Here is a 19,012-nt window from a genome sequence, read left to right as displayed (position 1 = left end):
CAACTCACACAGATGATAGATCATAGTTCAGGCTCACAGAATGAAGAAAGAGAGGTATACGCAGGTTCCCCATTGACCAAGTCGTGTGTACACATGGGTTTGTAGACCAAAAGGCGCGTATAGCGTACACACGCACTTTCACAGAAGGAAAGGCACGTACATGTTGGAAAACTTAGTTTTGGTCCATGGCATTTTGATCCATGGTATTGGTCCAAGGTATCCTGTCTGAAGTGTTGACCCCAGGTATTTGGTCCAAGGTATTGGTTCTAAGTGGTTTTGGTCCATGGTATTGAGTAAGTCCTAAGACTATAAAAGGAGGAGAAGATCATTAGGCAAAGGCACTCATGAATTGAATATCTGATGAAGAGCAAGATCTAGAATACAGGTGATTGGGTTATGGTGCACAACTGGATCTGAATCAAGGATAAACTTGAGCGCTTGATGAAGGATAAGTTCTATTGATGGGTCAAGACCTTAAGGCTTGAAGAGAAGTATCGTTGTGTGGTTTTGATCTTTTATTTGAATAACTGGCGCATGTTGTAATCTATAAATATGATGATCTGGGTATAACTAATGTCTGGAATTGTTGTAAAATTTAAATCATCATTTACAGATCTGTATGCAGGTTCACTTTAGCAAGGACGCATATACACGCTAGTTCTGCATATCAAAATAACGTATACGCAGGTTCGCCTTGAGATAACAACATATCTACGCAGGTTCGACACATTGAAGTAGTGTATACCTAATTAACTATGCTTTAGCTACTTCAATTTGTTGTTGAAATGTTTTGGGTTCTGGCTTGGGTTCTAGTTACTGCTATTGTTCTGGTTACAACATTCTGAGAATTGATTGATTGATTCAGTTTTGGTTGGTGCAAAGGAGATTGGTTGATGCAGATATAATTGATGGTCGATTGATGTTATTGATGGATCCAGTCTGAAAATTTATGAAACGTGATCCCTGGAAGAAAAGAGAAGGTTGTAGCCTTCTGTAGGCCTGCACCTACGTACTAGTAAACACAACAGCTAGTACAAGAGCTAGGGGGTTGTAGCTCCCTTCCAAGAGAAGCTAGAGAACGAGAGAATGTTGTAGCCTTCTACAGGTAGAAGCCTGCATACTGGTATAAGTCTGCACCAGTACAAAAATTGTAAAAAGAAGTTTCTTATTAAAAGAATATAGAGATGATTGCAGCTGGTGGTTTTCACCCACATTGGGTTTCCACCTTATATATTGTGTTCATGTGTGTGATTGTTTGTTCTGTTCTACTGCACCTGGTTACTGTTTATATGGTTCTGATGCACAGATTAAAGATCAACATATGATGAATTAACTAAGTTATAAGTTTGAAGAGTATACGCTAGTTACCTTACATAGAGCTGCGTACACACGCAAGTTTAATTAACAGAAGTAGCGTATATAAATCTGATTATGGAAATGAAATATTATTGACTTTCTAATACTGATTCACCCCCCCCCCTCTCAGTATTATTTCCAACAAAAGAATGAAATTAAACAACTCTATGAATCCTTCTAGAAAATTTTGATATAATTAAATTAGCGATACTTCTCTGCCAAAAAATCAGTTATCAACACTAGCATTAAATGCCAAACCTTCTAAAAGCATAAGCAAGTGTGGGAAATAAAATATACCTGAACAAAACCAAGAGTTTGAATGAATATAATTTCCTCCTTGTCACTCCTTTCAAAGAAATGTGTTTCCACCTACACATCAACCTCTTATACTCACATAGATATAAATCAGGGGAAGATAATGACAACTTTAAAGCTTGTGCATACCTCACCTCATAGTTTCATGATCTCCTCCTACATAATATCCTTCTCCTTTTGCATCCACTTGGAATAGTTAGGGAGGCTAACTATTTTAATGAATAGTTTTCCTTTATTCTAATTTTCTTTCGAATATATTTTATTAAACATGGGAAGGTTCCATTAGCTCAATACCACCTTGTGACTCTTGTCATGCATAAAATTGAATATCATCAAGCAATAAGATGTATAATTAAAAAAATCACCCTTTTAAATCCCAACATGTATATGGAAAAACAAATATATAACACATAACTAGCAATGATCACAAGTAGATCATGGTAAAACACCTTGTGCCTCCCATATGATAACATGGATATACACATCCATATAAAAACAAAATCAGCAGCATGATCATAACACATCATCCATGAGAATTACTCCTTCTACCTCCCATGTGTGTACAACAATAGGAAATAATGTTATAATAGCTAAACCTTCATCCCCCTTTATGCCTCCCAAAATGTCAAACATCAAACGTATAATAGGAAAATAAATAGAACAACACAACCATCAAATTATGCTACTTATATCTCCATATAGGCCACATATATATATATATATATATATCACTATAAATATAAATGTTGTGCAAAATATATACCAAAGTGTTGAAAATAAAATGTGATGTTATTTTACAAAAGAGTGTATATAATATGAACAAGAGAAATACAAATTGTCACTCAAATTAGCGCAGGGTGTGAGCTTTGTCCATCCTTGTGTTCTTTACCCTTGTTCCCCCCTCTTTTCTCTAAATTCTATATTCAAGAACATATCATCAACCAACATATCCCTTTTAATAGTTTTTTTAGGGAGTGGTGTGGGAGTGTGAAGAGGTGGCTTCAGATGAAGAGTGTGCAGGGGGCACAGGAGGGTGAAGCTTAGCAACAACTATGTGTGGAGGTGGTTGCAAAGGATGATAGGTCATAGCCTAAGAGGCAACAGAGGGTAATCGGCGAGTAGAAATAAAAGGAGGCACGAAATAATGGGAAGAAATTAACTAGAAATCATGTCCTTAAACTTGAGCTATGGGAAGTGGGTCCCATCCATCATACTGTGGTAGTTGTTGTGGCTCTAGTGGATGTTGTGGAGGTACCTCTAAAATGTTGGTGTACAAAAGAGGCATATTTAGAGATGGATGCAAGGTAGGTTTAGGTGGCAGGCCTCTTAAATAAAGATGCCTTATTTGGGACAAATGGTTGAACTCTTCAGAAGTGAATCCAAGTGAATATAGAATTGCATCCTTTGTTTTGGTTATGTATTCACATGAAATTTACTCACCTACCTAGTACTCTCCTATTATTGTGAGATCCCCTACTATGAAAACTCATCATGCAACTCCATAACAAATCTATATGCAAGTAAGAAACAAAGTATATCAAGTTCAATATCATGTTTATGTAAATGCAAGGGTTTGTGATAACACATTACATGGGAAATAATGACTTTGTTGCAAGGAAGGCATGACTCATACATGCTAAAGAAAAAGATACAAATTAACCAAACAATAATTATCTTAACAAGAATCCACTCTAAAACATGTCTGAGTTTGATTAGCAAAGAATAATTTTAGGACTTCACAAGGTAACATTGTGTCAATGCTTCACTTTATATTTTTGTATATATATATATATATATATATATATATATATATATATATATATATATATATATATAATCCATAAACATTGATCAACAGAGCCTATAATGCAGAGTGGATTAACGTAGAATCAAAGGGATGTGTAAGGTTACCTTATTTGGGCCAAGCATCTCGACGTAATCTTGTTACCCATAGATTGATGTTACAGACTGTATTTGCTAACAGGGGTCGAGGATGGCGAAAAGTGATAAGTATGAGAGATGTGGCAAGTGTGGCACAAGACTTTATTTATAACTAGACATTAACGAATCTTGCTCACAAACTTTGTTTGTTTTCTAGGCATGATGGGCCGCAAAGGGTGGTAAGTATGAGAACAATGAGGGTGCTATGCTAAAGAAATTTGTTTTCCCATAAATGGAAATACCAAAAAAATTACAATGCTTAACACAAATGTGTATAGGGTAACGAAGAGCGCCATGCTATAGCAGTTGGGCATGCCTCATTATCCCATTTAAAATAAGTCAACGAAGTTTTATTTATGGAGGCGTTTACACAGTAAATAGTGAAGGATTGAGTATGCATAACCCCTTTATTCAAACAACTACAGGCATGTTTAAAAAAGAACATGTTCATAACATAGATTGACAATGCAGACAATGGGAAGAGTGCTCACATGATTGCACAAAATGAGACTAAAAATAATTGAATTAGGTCAACCATTCATGAATAGACCTCATATTGTATGTCAACATAGGTGATGCCAAAGTATTTGATGCAAGCTAATGAGTAGTAAAACTGGGTGACATGTACCTATAAAATTTCATGGAAATGAATGAGGAATAGTTAACAACTTGGTGGCAGAGTGACGGGTTGTCATTGTATCATGGTTTGGACAATTACCATTCACATTTTTATGAGTAAAACTTATAAATGAAGATGTTGACTTGCATCGGCGAAAACCCACCATTTTATTTTTGCATTAAGGGTAGATTGCGCCTGGAGTTTAACATAATATAGTCTATGATTCAAAAATTCATCTAGGTAGTCCTTTGAGGCATTGTTGAGTAATTGTAGTGATGGGCGTGGCGCAAATTGTATAAGAGAGGGGTGAAAATATTGTGCTTGTTAATGTTGGAGGAAAAAAACAATAATAATAAGCCTTTTAGCAAGCATGCAAAGGCATAAAACATGAACATAGGATATGTGGAAAGGAAAGATGGCAGAAGGGGGTTAATCCCATAGATTAACAATAAATAGAACTAAAATAGTGAACATACTAGTTGGTATTGATGTGAAATTTCCATACCTCAACCCCAAACACTTATATGGAAAAATTATTCAATTGAAATTGTTTTTTGTGCTAACCCATGTTTCTCTAGAGGTGCCTCGTGCTTCTTTGGTTGGTTCTTGGAATGAAAATGGAAACTTCAAACTAATTATTTCCTTGAGTTGATGTAATGGCTTGAAGCCCAACTCTTTTCTCAGCGGCACGTTGTTCATAACTTGGTGAACAAACATTGCATTAAAGTCTAATACCATCAAACCTAACATATGTTGAGATTGGTTGTTGGAGTTAAGTTCTTAATCGATGTACTAACCATATAGGCATATTATATGGCAATATTAGTGCCTTGTTTGGAGTGTTAACCCCTTAGGAAGATGGATAAGGCAACAACAAATATATATGAACCAATGATATATACCAATGCATGATAACTTTGTTTCATCTTCACAACAATCATGAGGAGATAGTGTTAAATGCAACTTTAAACCATAATCTGAGCAAAATTACATATGTACATTAAATCTTCCATATCACAATCCATTTTAATATTATTGTAGACTACAACCATGCATTAACCTATGACAGGTGGTTAATTTTTCTTATCACATGCGGGGTATGGATATCACATGAATGGAATATATGTGGGATGTCAAAAATGGTATTTAAAATAGATTTAGAATCATATGGTATGCGCCAAGGTTGATATGCAATATGTTCACTTATAATGTGGTTGGGATTTGGCTTAATTTTGGCATAACTTAGCATGTGATGTGCCATGGTCAGGGTTAGGCTGATAAATATTGATATAGAACAAATTCTAACGGTAGGGTAGGTTAATAGACCATACCTTTTATTTTCACCATTTAAAAGAAACCAAAGCGCCATAATTTATATCTTTGGAAAGTAAGATGAAGGTCCTTTTAAATCAATACAAACTTTGTACATGGGAAGACAATTGATTAGCCAACACTTATAAGAACCACTTTTAAATCACTTTATTATTGCATCATCAAGTACTTATGTCAATATTCATTTATCAATTGTTCTTGGTGAAGTATACAATGATGTCATTTTTACACAAATACCATAAAAAGTTTTCTAATGAATATGTGTCCTTGTCTCTCAAACATCCTTCATGTAGACATGCTTTTGAAAAGAAGTGATTGTAGAATTGTCATGATGTGCAAAATAATCAGAAGCACCCTTATTCCAACGTTTGAAAATATGGAACCGAATAATGTAGAAAAATGCTTATTGCATTCATGGGGGGACCCCACCTACCATCTAATTAAAGTTTTATTGTTTTGTTTTGATCCCTTATTTTTAGGAGAGAGATATCATGTACTCACAATGGCTTGTGTTCTGTGTATGTAGGTGTGTCAACGCCTAGTTTTCCAATTTTTGTTGCTATATTTTTGTTATACTTGTAAGTTCACATACCCCTGATATGCGGTCGACCAATGATATTTATAATCTTGAGGGACAAGTGAGTTAAAGGTATCTTCGCAAATTGCTTCTATCCTTCCTCTGACATATATATTCCATTTGTACTTAGAAATGTGTGATGAATTACTGACATTCTTAATATCATTTACCCATAAATTCCTCGTTTCCCTATATAATTACCAGTTGTTACTCTCTCCCTTGACTTCTGTTGGGTGGGACTAGACAATAAATTGAAACTTAGTAGATTAAGCTTGTTGTTTATGGGCGATGGTGGCAACAAACCTTGAAGTTTTAAACCCATACGTCCATTTAATTTGAAGATTGCTCGAAAGATTGTCAACATGACACATTGTCTGTAGGCAATCAATAGTGCCGAGTAGGATCAAATATTTTTATATATAAATTAAATACAAGCCCCCTCAACCCCCCAAAAAATAACCTCTTATATTTAATATATAAAAAGTTCATAACTAACATGATGAGATGGTGGTGACTAAATAGCTTCTAATAAATTTACACTTTCATAACCTAGAGGTTTGAAAACTTCTTTACTATGTTAAAATGTTTAGTATTTATCACCTATAAAAAGGTGGAATATCACATACACTTATGAGGTTATGAGGTTTGTACTTATAAAAAGGGTTAATACCATTTACACTTATGAGCTAGTGTGTAATTACTTATTTCCAAATGATGATGCCATTTAAATTGTTAAACAATAACTTTCATTTTCTGTTAGGCCCCTATACTGCTAGTGTAACCCTTTATTGTTATTATTACATCCCCCTTATTATATTGTTGTACCCATGTAGTCCCCATATTGTTATTATTGTGCCCCATAGAAGCCCACTATTGTTATTATTGTGCCCTTACATTATTATTGTTATGTTGGCTTTGATTATATTATGACCCCTTAGACTCCTATATATAGAAAAGAGGTCTTGTCATTTGCATCATCCAAGAATTGTTCATTTGTGTAAAGTAAAGGAGGTTGCCCCCTCAAAGAGGCTAAATTCTAAGGCGTTGAATTAGATGATGCCATTTAAATTATTAAACAATAACTTTCATTTTCTGTTAAGCCCCTATACTACTAGTGTAACCCCTTATTGTTATTAGTACAACCCCCTTATTATATTGTTGTACCCATGTAATACCCATATTGTTATTATTGTGCCCCATAGAAGCCAACTATTGTTATTATTGTGTCCTTACATTATTATTGTTATGTCGGCTCTGATTATATTATGACCCCTTAGACTCTTATATATAGAAAGGAGGTCTTGTCATTCGCATCATCCAAGAATTTTTCATTTGTGTAATGTAAAGGAGGTTGCCCCCTTGAAGAGTTTGAATTCTAACAGCTATGAAATCGATCAATTTCAGAGTATCTCATCAAGTGGAAGAACGTACCCACTGAAGATTCCACATGAGAGGACAAGAATTTTATACAAGAGCATCAAGAACTACTCAAGCATTGAGGACAACACTTTTTGAAGGAGAGGGGCATGTTAGGCCCCTATACTACTAGTGTAACCCCTTATTCTTATTAGTACAACCCCCTTATTATATTGTTGTACCCATGTAGTCCCCATATTTTTATTAGTGTGCCCCATAGAAGCCCACTATTGTTATTATTATTCCCTTACATTATTCTTGTTATGTCGACTCTGACTATATTATGACCCCTTAGACTAGTAGTATAGGGACCTAACATGCCCCTCTCCTTCAAAAAGTGTGGATGAACTTGCATTGAACCTCAAGTCCAAATTTCAGAGTTTGTCTCGCTATATTTTCATAGATATGATCTGAGTAAGTTAGGGTTTTTGCAACATCCCGTATTTCATCTAAAACAGGTCATCGTGGAATTTTCACTATCACTCTTTCACTATGACGTTTCAAAAGATCAAAAAAACAACAGGTAGATCAACATCGCAGTGAAAAAAGTTTTGATGTAGGTGATTGGGTATTTTTACGGCTACATCTCAAGCAAGCTATTTATGAGAAGGAAATGTTGGCAATACTACATGCACTTAAGAAATGGAAACCTTACCCAATGGGAAGACACTTCAAGGTAAAAATGGATCATGATAGTCTTAAATAATTTTTAGAACAAATATTATCTTTAGAAGAACAAAAAAAATGGGTCACAAATATGTTGGGTTATGACTTTGACATCATCTACAGAAAAGGGAAGAAAATTTTTGTTGTAGATGCACTCTCAAGAAAGGATGAGGATGTGGAAGCATTGTTTTGTGATATTTCTATTATCCAACCATATTGAATAAACGAAGCAAGGGATGAATGAAAGAAGGACAAAGAAGTGTGGCCACTCATTCAAAAGTTGCAGAATATCCCAATTCAAACAATATTGCCAAAACTTGAAGAGAAAGGAAAAATCATATTGGAACCTGGAGCAGTCACAGAAAAAAGAACTTGAAAGCTACGAAATCGATCAATTTCAGAGTATCTCATCAAGTGGAAGAACTTACCCATTGAAGATTCCACATGGGAGGACAAGAATTTTATACATAAGCTTCAAGAACTACTCAAGTGTTGAGGACAACAATTTTTGAAGGAGAGGCGCATGTTAGGCCCCTATACTACTAGTGTAACCCCTTATTGTTATTAGTACAACCCCCTTATTATATCGTTGTACCCATGTAGTCCCCATATTGTTATTATTGTGCCCCATAGAAGCCCATTATTGTTATTATTGTGCCCTTACATTATTATTGTTATGTCGGCTCTCATTATATTATGACCCCTTAGACTAGTAGTATAGGGACATAACATGCCCCTCTCCTTCAAAAAGTGTGGATGAACTCGCACTGAACCTAAAGTCCAAATTTTAGAGCTTATCTCACTATATTTTTGGAGATATGATCTAAGGAAGTTAGGGTTTTTTCAAGATCCCAAATTTTTGTTGCAGATGCACTCTCAAGAAAGGATGAGGATGTGGAATCATTGCTTTCTGCTATTTCTATTATCTAACCAGATTGGATAAACGAAACAAGGGATGAATGGAAGAAGAACAAAGAAGTGTGGCTACTCATTCAAAAGTTTCAGAATATCCCAATTCAAACAATATTGCCAGAACTTGAAGAGGAAGGTAAAATCATATTGGAACCTAGAGTAGTCACAGAAAAAAGAACCGGATAGCTACGAAATCGATCAATTTCAGAGTATCTCATCAAGTGGAAGAACGTACCTGGTGAAGATTCCACATGGGAGGACAATAATTTTATACATAAGCATGAAGAACTACTCAAGCGTTGAGGACAACACTTTTTGAAGGAGAGGGGCATGTTAGGCCCCTATACTACTAGTGTAACCCCTTAGTGATTGGGTATTTTTATAGCTACATCTCAAGCAAGCTATTTATAAGAAGGAAATGTTGGCAATACTACATGCACTTAAGAAATGGCAACCTTACCCAATGGGAAGACACTTCAAGGTAAAAATGGATCATGATAATCTTAAATACTTTTTAGAACAAATATTATCTTTAGAAGAATAGAAAAAATGGAAATATGTCGGGTTATGACTTTGACATCATCTACAGAAAAGGGAAGAAAATTTTTGTTGCAGATGCACTCTCAAGAAAGGATGAGGACATGGAAGAATTGTTTTGTGCTATTTCTATTATCCAACTAGATTGGATAAACGAAGCAATGGATGAATGGAAGAAGGACAAAGAAGTGTGGCCACTCATTCAAAAGTTGCAGAATATCCCAATTCAAACAATATTGCCAAAACTTGAAGAGGAAGGAAAAATCATATTGGAACCTGGAGCAGTCACAGAAAAAAGAACTCGACAGCTACAAAATCGATCAATTTCAGAGTATCTCATCAAGTGGAAGAACTTACCCACTGAAGATTCCACATGGGAGGACAATACTTTTATACAAAAGCATCAAGAACTACTCAAGCGTTGAGGACAACACTTTTTGAAGGAGAGGGGCATGTTAGGCCCCTATACTACTAGTGTAACCCATTATTGTTATTAGTACAACCCCCTTATTATATTGTTGTACCCATGTAGTCCCCATATTGTTAGTATTGTGCCCCATACAAGCCCACTATTGTTATTATTGTGCCCTTACATTATTATTGTTATGTCGGTTCTGATTATATTATGACCCCTTAGACTCCTATATATAGAAAGGAGGTCTTGTCATTTGTATCATCCAAGAATTGTTCATTTGTGTAATGTAAAGTAGGTTGCCCCCTCGAAGAGGTTGAATTCTAAGACGCTGATCTATCTTTTCTATCTTTTTGTGAGTTGGTTTCATAACATTTTCATGTATTTGCAAATTACCCTCGGTTGTCTTTCTAGCATATTAAATTCTCACCCTTGTTTAAAAAAAACATTAAATTGATATCATAACCATATTTGTCTTATAACCATTATATGTTTAATTTAATACATTGTCACTAACATTAATTATTTATCCCATTATGTTTACAATATTAACCAAGTCTCTAAATTAATTAAGTGTGATACCATTTAATTAACTTAAGCACTTATTAATTACCATTGTTGTAATAATTGTTTAAATAACTAATCCTCAATTATATATCCCCATTACTACACCTTAGTAATTGAAATTAAGGATAATTAATGGTATTAGTTAATAAAAATAGTAATTTATAAGTCAACATAATATATATACATATATATATATATATATATAAGAAAAGAAAACAACATTAAGATATATATGTATAATGTTTTTTTGATAGATTCCTTGCTTTGCATCATGTTATGTATATAAATTGGACTCCTTCTCAACTCTCTTGTTAGAATTAAAACCAACCCAAGCTTCTACAACATTCTCAATTATCACTAGCAAAACCTTCATCGTTTAATCTCTCTCCTTTCTATTGGATAGATTGGGATCTATTTTAGCAGAATTCCAAATAATAAGATTAAAATTGAAATAATCAGCGTAAAGTAGAACTAAAAAAAATCTGCTAAAAAAAGAAAGAAGGATCAAAATATTTTTAAAAACGCCCTATCTAAACTGGACGATTAGCCAATGAAATTGGAGGGTTAGCCAACATGTAGCCTTGCATGACGCCCACGTGCCCTCCCTCCCTTAATCTCAAATGCAAGACTTGGACAAAAACTCTCCCCACTAGGCACTTCAGTTAGTTTCTCATTTTTTTTTCATTCCAGTTTTGTGGTTCACTTTGCACATATAAAATGGAACATGGCCATGGTTGTGGCTTCAATAACCATAGATCTACCCAAAAGGAGTCAACTAGCAAAGGTTTATAGTGAGGAGGTCACCTTACAATAGCTTTCAAGCTCATTTCTCTTAAATCACTACACTTTCTACTTGTAATAGACATCATTATCCTTCTCCCCCTTAATCCCTCATCTCAACGTCCTACTCATGGTTTAAGGTTTTTTCTTCCTCAATACAAATGGAATGGTCTTGGCTCCTTGGTTAGTTGACCCTTCATTCATCTCACTTCACTTCCTTTGCAAGATAGGCACTCTCTGTTTTGTTAAAGACTATGTTAGCAAAACACCTGGATAGTGGGCTCTTGACTCCTGTAGTGCTTGCCTTGAAAAACCAAATTGATAGAGCACCTACATAGTGTATTCAACCTCCTAAAATGAATGATACATTGCAGTGAGGAGGGGCACATTACAATAGCCAACAAGCTCACTCATCTTAAATCACTACACTTTCTACTCTTAATGGACATTATCATCCTTTCTCCCCTTAATTCCTCAGCTTAGCTCAACGGTCTTGCTCATGGTTTAAGGTTGGTGCTTCCACAATACAAACAACATGGTCTTGGACCCCTAGTTGGCTGACCCTTCACTTATCTCACTTCACTTCCTTTATAGACCATGTACTCTCTATTTTATTAAATACTTTTTCAGCAAGACACCTGGATAGTGGGCTCTTCACTCCTGCAATGTTTTCCTTCAAAAACACAGTTGACAAAGCACCCTCATAGTGTATTCAACCTCCTGAAACTTAGCCTTTGGTGAATCATTGTATTTGATTATGGTTTGATACACATATATGCATAATTGTTTATGCATATTTGGTTTATGAGATATGACATTCTTTGTTGTGTTTTAGACTAATGACTGGTCCTCTATATTCAGGAATGAGTGAAGATACTTTCCCTCATTTACTAGATATATTTTAATTTTTCCTACATTTTTCATGGGCTAGAATTATTATGTGTGTGAAAGAAGATAGTATGTCCAAATGTGATTCTCATGTTTTTACTTAGCAATAATTGGAGAGGAATTTATACCTATGAGATAAACTTTTAATTTCTGGGAACAAGATTTTTTAATTCCATTAATGAAAATATCTATGTGCATATTTCAATGTCTATAGGCTTGTGTGGTAATTCCCCTGCTCAAAAAATCCGACTAAGTCTGAAACTGGTCGAACTAAGGCATGTGTGTAGGTAAGACATGTGCATAGCTAAAGTTTGTGGGAAAGCAAGGCATGTGTGGAGCTAAAGTCTGCCTTTTAACCCCACCTTGTGTAAAGCAACAGAACATGTCCTATTATCTCTACACATGCTTTACTTCTGCGCATACTTTACTTCCCCACAAACTCTATCTCTGCACATGCCTTGCTTCCACACATGTCTTACATCCACACATATCTTACTTCCACCAATTTTAGACCTAGTAATATCGTTGAACTTGGGAGACTTATCACACAGGCCTATAGACATTAATATACACACATACATATTTCCGCGAATGAAATCAATAAATCTTGTTTCATAATTCTATTATGGATCAAACTTATATATGATGATATAAAGTTTTTAACAATTTCCCAATCTTAAATGACCCAAATTGTCAAAAATTCGATGTTGAATTTTTGGGAAAAGAAAGAATTCAAAGTTGAATTCTTAATGCCACTTAGCTGTAAACTACTTGTTTCCATATATAATTACCAATCCTTACTCTCTTGCATGTTACTTTTGTTGGGAAAGACAGGTTAACAAACAAAAACTTCATAGATTAAGGACATTGTTTATGAGAGAGCTCAAAGATTTAAAACCATCTCGTCCGTTTTCATGCAATCAATAGTGTAGAGTGGCAGACCCTACGAGAAGTTACAAGTGTGAAAGAAGTGGCTGTGTGGAACAAGAGGTGTGCATATTCGGGGATGTCTTTGAAATAAAGGAGGGGGTATGTGAAGGAGATGGTTTTCCTTAAAGCTAGTTGTATATGAAATACCATCATTGATAATAAGCGCACCAAGGATTAAGAAAATACATTGTAAAAAATAAGTAGTTGTGGGGAACAAGAGATGTGCGCAGTTGGGGATGTCTTCGAAATAAAGGATGTGCAGAAAAGGGGGTATGTATGGGAGATGGTTTTCCTTAAAGAGAGTTGTCTACGCAATACCATCATTGATAGTAAATGCACCAAGGATTAAGAAAATACACTAATAAAAAAAACATAATTGACAAAGAAAATTGTAGTATTGAATCCTTTGATTCATATTAAAGTTGCTTATGTAATATTTTGTCACTACTAGGTTCATTATGGTTGTATGATGTAGTAGTAATCTTTGATCTTGTGCATCATGGCATATTTAAAACTAGGTTTTATGAAAATCATTTAAAAAACAAAATCTCAGTGGAAAGAGTCCATTTGTGAAAAATTATCAATAGTATGAAGCAAATCATTTTTTTTCCATTGAAATATAAACCTCTATAGATCCGAACATGCCAAGAGTGCCAAAGAATTGATCAACTTTCTAAGAGGCTCGCATATAGCAGGGGAGACAAGTTCGTGTTGATAAATATACATAAAACCTGAGAAATTGGTTGAGATAAAAGAACTCAATAGGCCTTACTAATTCATGTGCATTAACAATATAAATATCCACAACCTATCCTCTCTTTTCTTTGACTCTGACTAGAACCCATATATTCATATTTCTCTTCATTTCTACTAAAAAAATAGAAACCAAAATTGTCTTTTTACAATTATTGTAAATTGTCATCATCTTTATCTAAAAGTTTTCAAATTTAATTAAAGACAAATTCATCATGTAGGTAGTTCAAAATTTTAATGGAAATATTGTACTAATAATCCTTTGATTTATGAATTTGTTAAAATATTTTCACAAATAAAACATCAACTTATTCATAACTACTACTATTACTGTGCAACAAACTTGGGAATTTGAAACAAGATACCAAGAGAAATGAACACTAAAATTCGTAATCTAATGATTCTACTTTTCATATCTTTATACAATCGAAATCATATACAACCGAAATCTATCAAATTACAATTAAAACCAATGAACATATAACCAAAATAGGTCCAAAAAGTAAAACAATTAGAGAATAACCTAAAATTCAGGCATTCTAGGGTATGACTATTGAAACTTTATAAAAACTTATAAGATCAAGTAATGATACATCCAAAAAGAACAAAGAACAATCTGAAATAGAGGCCCCTGAATATGGTAATTGGCCAAAGTACGACTATCTTGCAGATGCTACATCACAAACATCAACCTTTGCTAGTAAGAAGGGATTCTCTCATTGTCTTGATTGTAGCATTCACATTATTAATGGTATCCAATATCTCCACATCCAAAGTGACGGTTTTACCTATAAGGGTATTTATAAAGATCTGCATGCATTTCCTTCTAAATATTATAGTTGGCCAAGGTCCTCTAACCATCCTTTAGCCTCTTATTAATGAACATAAGTATATCTACTGATTTTACTCTTCATATCCATGCACAACAAAAATCAATCAAGTTACGCTTAAAACCAATGATATACAACCAAAATAGGTCCAAAAATAAAAAACAATTAGGCAATTACCTAAAATTTAGGAATTCTAGGGCACCATAGAGAACGAGATTTAAATTTGACAAGTAGAATTTAACACAATAAGTTTGTCTTATCGTTTCCATGCTACATAACGCCATTTTCAAGATTTGGAGTAAATGATTTTCTTCAAATCACCTAGGAACAATACTTCATGGTGTTGTTCTTCATTCTACAACTAATTCTAATCACTATGTTTAATTTTGAAAGGTATAATAACCACCTTCATGTGTTATTTCTTGTACATATGAGTCCATGTAAGTTTGCACTATTATGTACGAGAAACAACATAAGAAGGATCACTATTGTTCTTAATGCCACTTACTCGTAAATTCCTTATTTCTGTATAATTCCCAGTTATTACTCTCTTAGTTGTGACTATTGTTGGGTACAACAACTTAATAAACACAAACTTAATATATTAATATTGTCGTTTATAGTAGATGGTGGAAATAAACCTTGAAGTTTTCAGACCATCTCATCCACTTAATTCATAGATTAATTCAGTGTTAACACCCTAGATGTTAGTACCATTGAATGATAAGGAAAGTTAATGAGGCAAGATAAATATTGTACCTCGTAATCCTGTGATCATGACAAGTGGCATATAACCAACCAATAGCGTGGAGTGGGAGAAGGTGTGAGGATTGACAAGTGCCAAAGAAATCATTGTACAAAACAAGAATTGTATGCAGAGTTAGCGATGTATGTGGAATAAAAGAGTTTTGAAGAGAGGGTATGTGCGAGAGAACCTATGTACTGAGGGAATGCATGTTTGGAGCAACCAACACAAAATTTATTCCACACACATGAAATTTGGCTAAGAAGAAAAACACTTACGAGAACAATTTTGAGAGTCAAGATGCACAAGGTGGGGCCAAAAGGAAATATTTCTTTTATAATTGTGTTGGGAAAGTGGCCCACGTATTTGAACTTGGATATAAATGATAAATAATAAAGTTGTGGTGAATTAATTAAGAAGAAGATGTAATAAATTATTATTTATCTTCTTTGCTACTGTACTGTGGCTCGGGCCTGAAGTGAAGTGTCCTTTACGCTCTGCCACTTTCTAACTAAATAAATAGTATTGCAAATAAACAATGAAATTTTATCATAAATATTCTTAAATGGCTAGAATACATTTTTTTCTAATTAAATTTTGATCTTCACTCTCAAGACTGAAGTGAAGTGCCCTTACTAACAACGTAAATCCAATTGAATTCAAGTTTTTTAAATCAAATTTTGGTTTGAACTTGCCAGGAAATGGGGAATAATTTTAAGTATCATCAACATTTTATTATGGTTAAAAATTATGTATGATGATATAATGTTTTCCAAATTTTTCCCAATCTTGAAATGACCCAAATTTTAAAAAATTCAATGTTCAATTCTTCGACAAAAAAATAATTCAAAGTTGAATTCCCATTACCATTTACTTGTAAATTCCGCATTTCCCTATATAATTGTCAGTTTTTACTCCCGCATGTGACTTTCGCTGGGCAGAACAAGCTAATAAAGAAAAACTGTTATGAAACCAGCTCACAAAAATATAGAAAAGATAGATAAACGCCTTAAAAAAAAGCCTCTTCGAGGGGGAAACCTCCTTTACATTACACAAATGAATAATTCTTGGATGATACAAATGACAAGATCTCATTTCTATATATAGGAGTCTAAGGGGTCATAATATAATCAGATCCGACATAACAATAATAATGTAAGGGCGCAATAATAACAATAGTGGGCTTCTTTGGGGCACAATAATAACAATATGGGGACTACATGGGCACAAAAATATAATAAGGGGGTTTTACTAATAACAATAAGGGGTTACACTAGTAGTATAGGGACCTAACATGACCCTCTCCTTCAAAAAGTGTTGTCCTCAATGCTTGAGTAGTTCTTGATGTTTCTGTATAAAATTATTGTCCTCCCATGTGGAATCTTCAGCGGGTAAGTTCTTCAACTCGATGAGATACTCTGAAATTGATCAATTTTGTAGCTATCGAGTTCTTGTTTCTATGACTGCTCCACGTTCCAATATGATTTTTCCTTCCTCGTCAAGTTCTAGAATATTGTTTGAACTAGGATCTTCTGCAACTTTTGAATGAGTGGCCACACTTCTTCGTCCTTCTTCCATTCATCCCTTGCTTCGTTTATCCAATCTAGTTGGATAATAGAAATAGCACAAAACAATGCTTCCACATCCTCATCCTTTCTTGAGAGTGCATCTGCAACAAAATTTTGCTTCCCTTTTTTATTTTCTTCTAAAGATAATATTTGTTCTAAAAAGTATTTAAGAGTATTATGATCCATTTTTACCTTGAAGTGTCTTTCCATTAGGTAAGGTTGCCATTTATTAAGTGCATGTAGTATTACCAACATTTCCTTCTCATAAATAGCTTGCTTGAGATGTAGCCGTAAAAATACCCAATCACCTACATCAAAACTTCTTTCACTGCGATGTTGATCTTCTTGTCGTTTCATTCAATTATGCACCAATGTGGCGTTATCCTTTAAAAGTTGGAGAACCTGTTGTTGATGATCGATGTGATCTTTCATTTCTTGAATATTTTTCTTCTTGATATGTCCTTCTATCTTGAGAGTTTGAGTGGTGATTTCTTCCAATGCATTTCAAGATATGGTCGGATTCATTTCTTGATGCTCGATGTGATCTTTCACTTCTTGAAATTTTTTCTTTTTGATATGTCCTTCTATCTTGAATCACTACACTTTCTACTTGTAATAGACATCGTTATCCTTCTCCCCCTTAATTCCTCATCTCAATTCACGTCCTGCTCATGGTTCAAGGATTTTTCTTCCACAATACAAATGGAATGGTCTTGGCTCCTTGGTTAGTTGACCTTCGTTCATCTCACTTCACTTCCTTTGCAGAATAGGTACTCTCTGTTTTGTTAAAGACTATGTTAGCAAAACACCTGGATAGTGGGCTCTTGACTCCTGTAGTGGTTTCCTTGAAAAACCAAATTGACAGAGCACCTACATAGTGTATTCAACCTCCTGAAATGAATGATACATTGCAATAAGGAGGGGCACATTACAATATCCAACAATCTCACTCATCTTAAATCACTACACTTTCTACTCTTAATGGACATTATCATCCTTTCTCCCCTTAATTCCTCAACTTAGCTCAAGGTCTTGCTCATGGTTTAAGGTTTGTGCTTCCACAATACAAACAACATGGTCTTGGATCCTTAGTCAGTTGACCCTTCACTCATCTCACTTCACTTCCTTTATAGACCATGTACTCTCTATTTTGTTAAATACTTTTTCAACAAGACACCTGGATAGTGGGCTCTTCACTCCTGCAATGTTTTCCTTGAAAAACCCAGTTGACAAAGCACCCTCATAGTGTATTCAACCTCCTGAAACTTAGCCTTTGGTGAATCATTGTATTTGATTATGGTTTGATACACATATATGCATAATTATTTATGCATATTTGGTTTATAAGCTATGACATTCTTTGTTGTGTTTTAGACTGATGACTGGTCCTCTATATTCATGAATGAGTGAAGACACTTTCCCTCATTTAATAGATATATTTTATTTTTTCCTACATTTTTGGTGGGCTACGGTTATTATGTGTGTGAAAGAAGATAGTATGTCCAAATGTGATTCTCATGTTTTTACTTGGCAATAATTGGAGAGGAATTTATACCTACGAGATAAACTTATAATTTCTAGGAACAAGATTTTTTAATTCCATTAATGATAATATCTATGTGCATATTTCAATGTCTATCAGCCTGTGTGGTAATTTCCCCCGCTCAAAAAAATTTGACTAAGTCTAAAACTGGTGGAACTAAGGCATGTGCGTAGGTAAGACATGTGCATACCTAAAGTTTGTGTGAAAGCAAGGCATGTGTGGAGCTAAAGTCTGCCTTTTGGCCCCACCTTTTGTAAAGAAATAGAACATGTCCTATTACCTCTACACATGCTTTACTTTTGCGCATACTTTACTTCCCCACAAA

This window comes from Pinus tabuliformis, chromosome 3_2, assembly GCF_031772625.1.
Source record: "Pinus tabuliformis cultivar Carrire ecotype Pingquan chromosome 3_2, CPIR1, whole genome shotgun sequence".
In the NCBI taxonomy this organism is placed as follows: Eukaryota; Viridiplantae; Streptophyta; class Pinopsida; order Pinales; family Pinaceae; genus Pinus; species Pinus tabuliformis.
The sequence above is the reverse complement of the archived record's forward strand: the minus strand, read 5'-3'. Positions refer to the sequence as shown.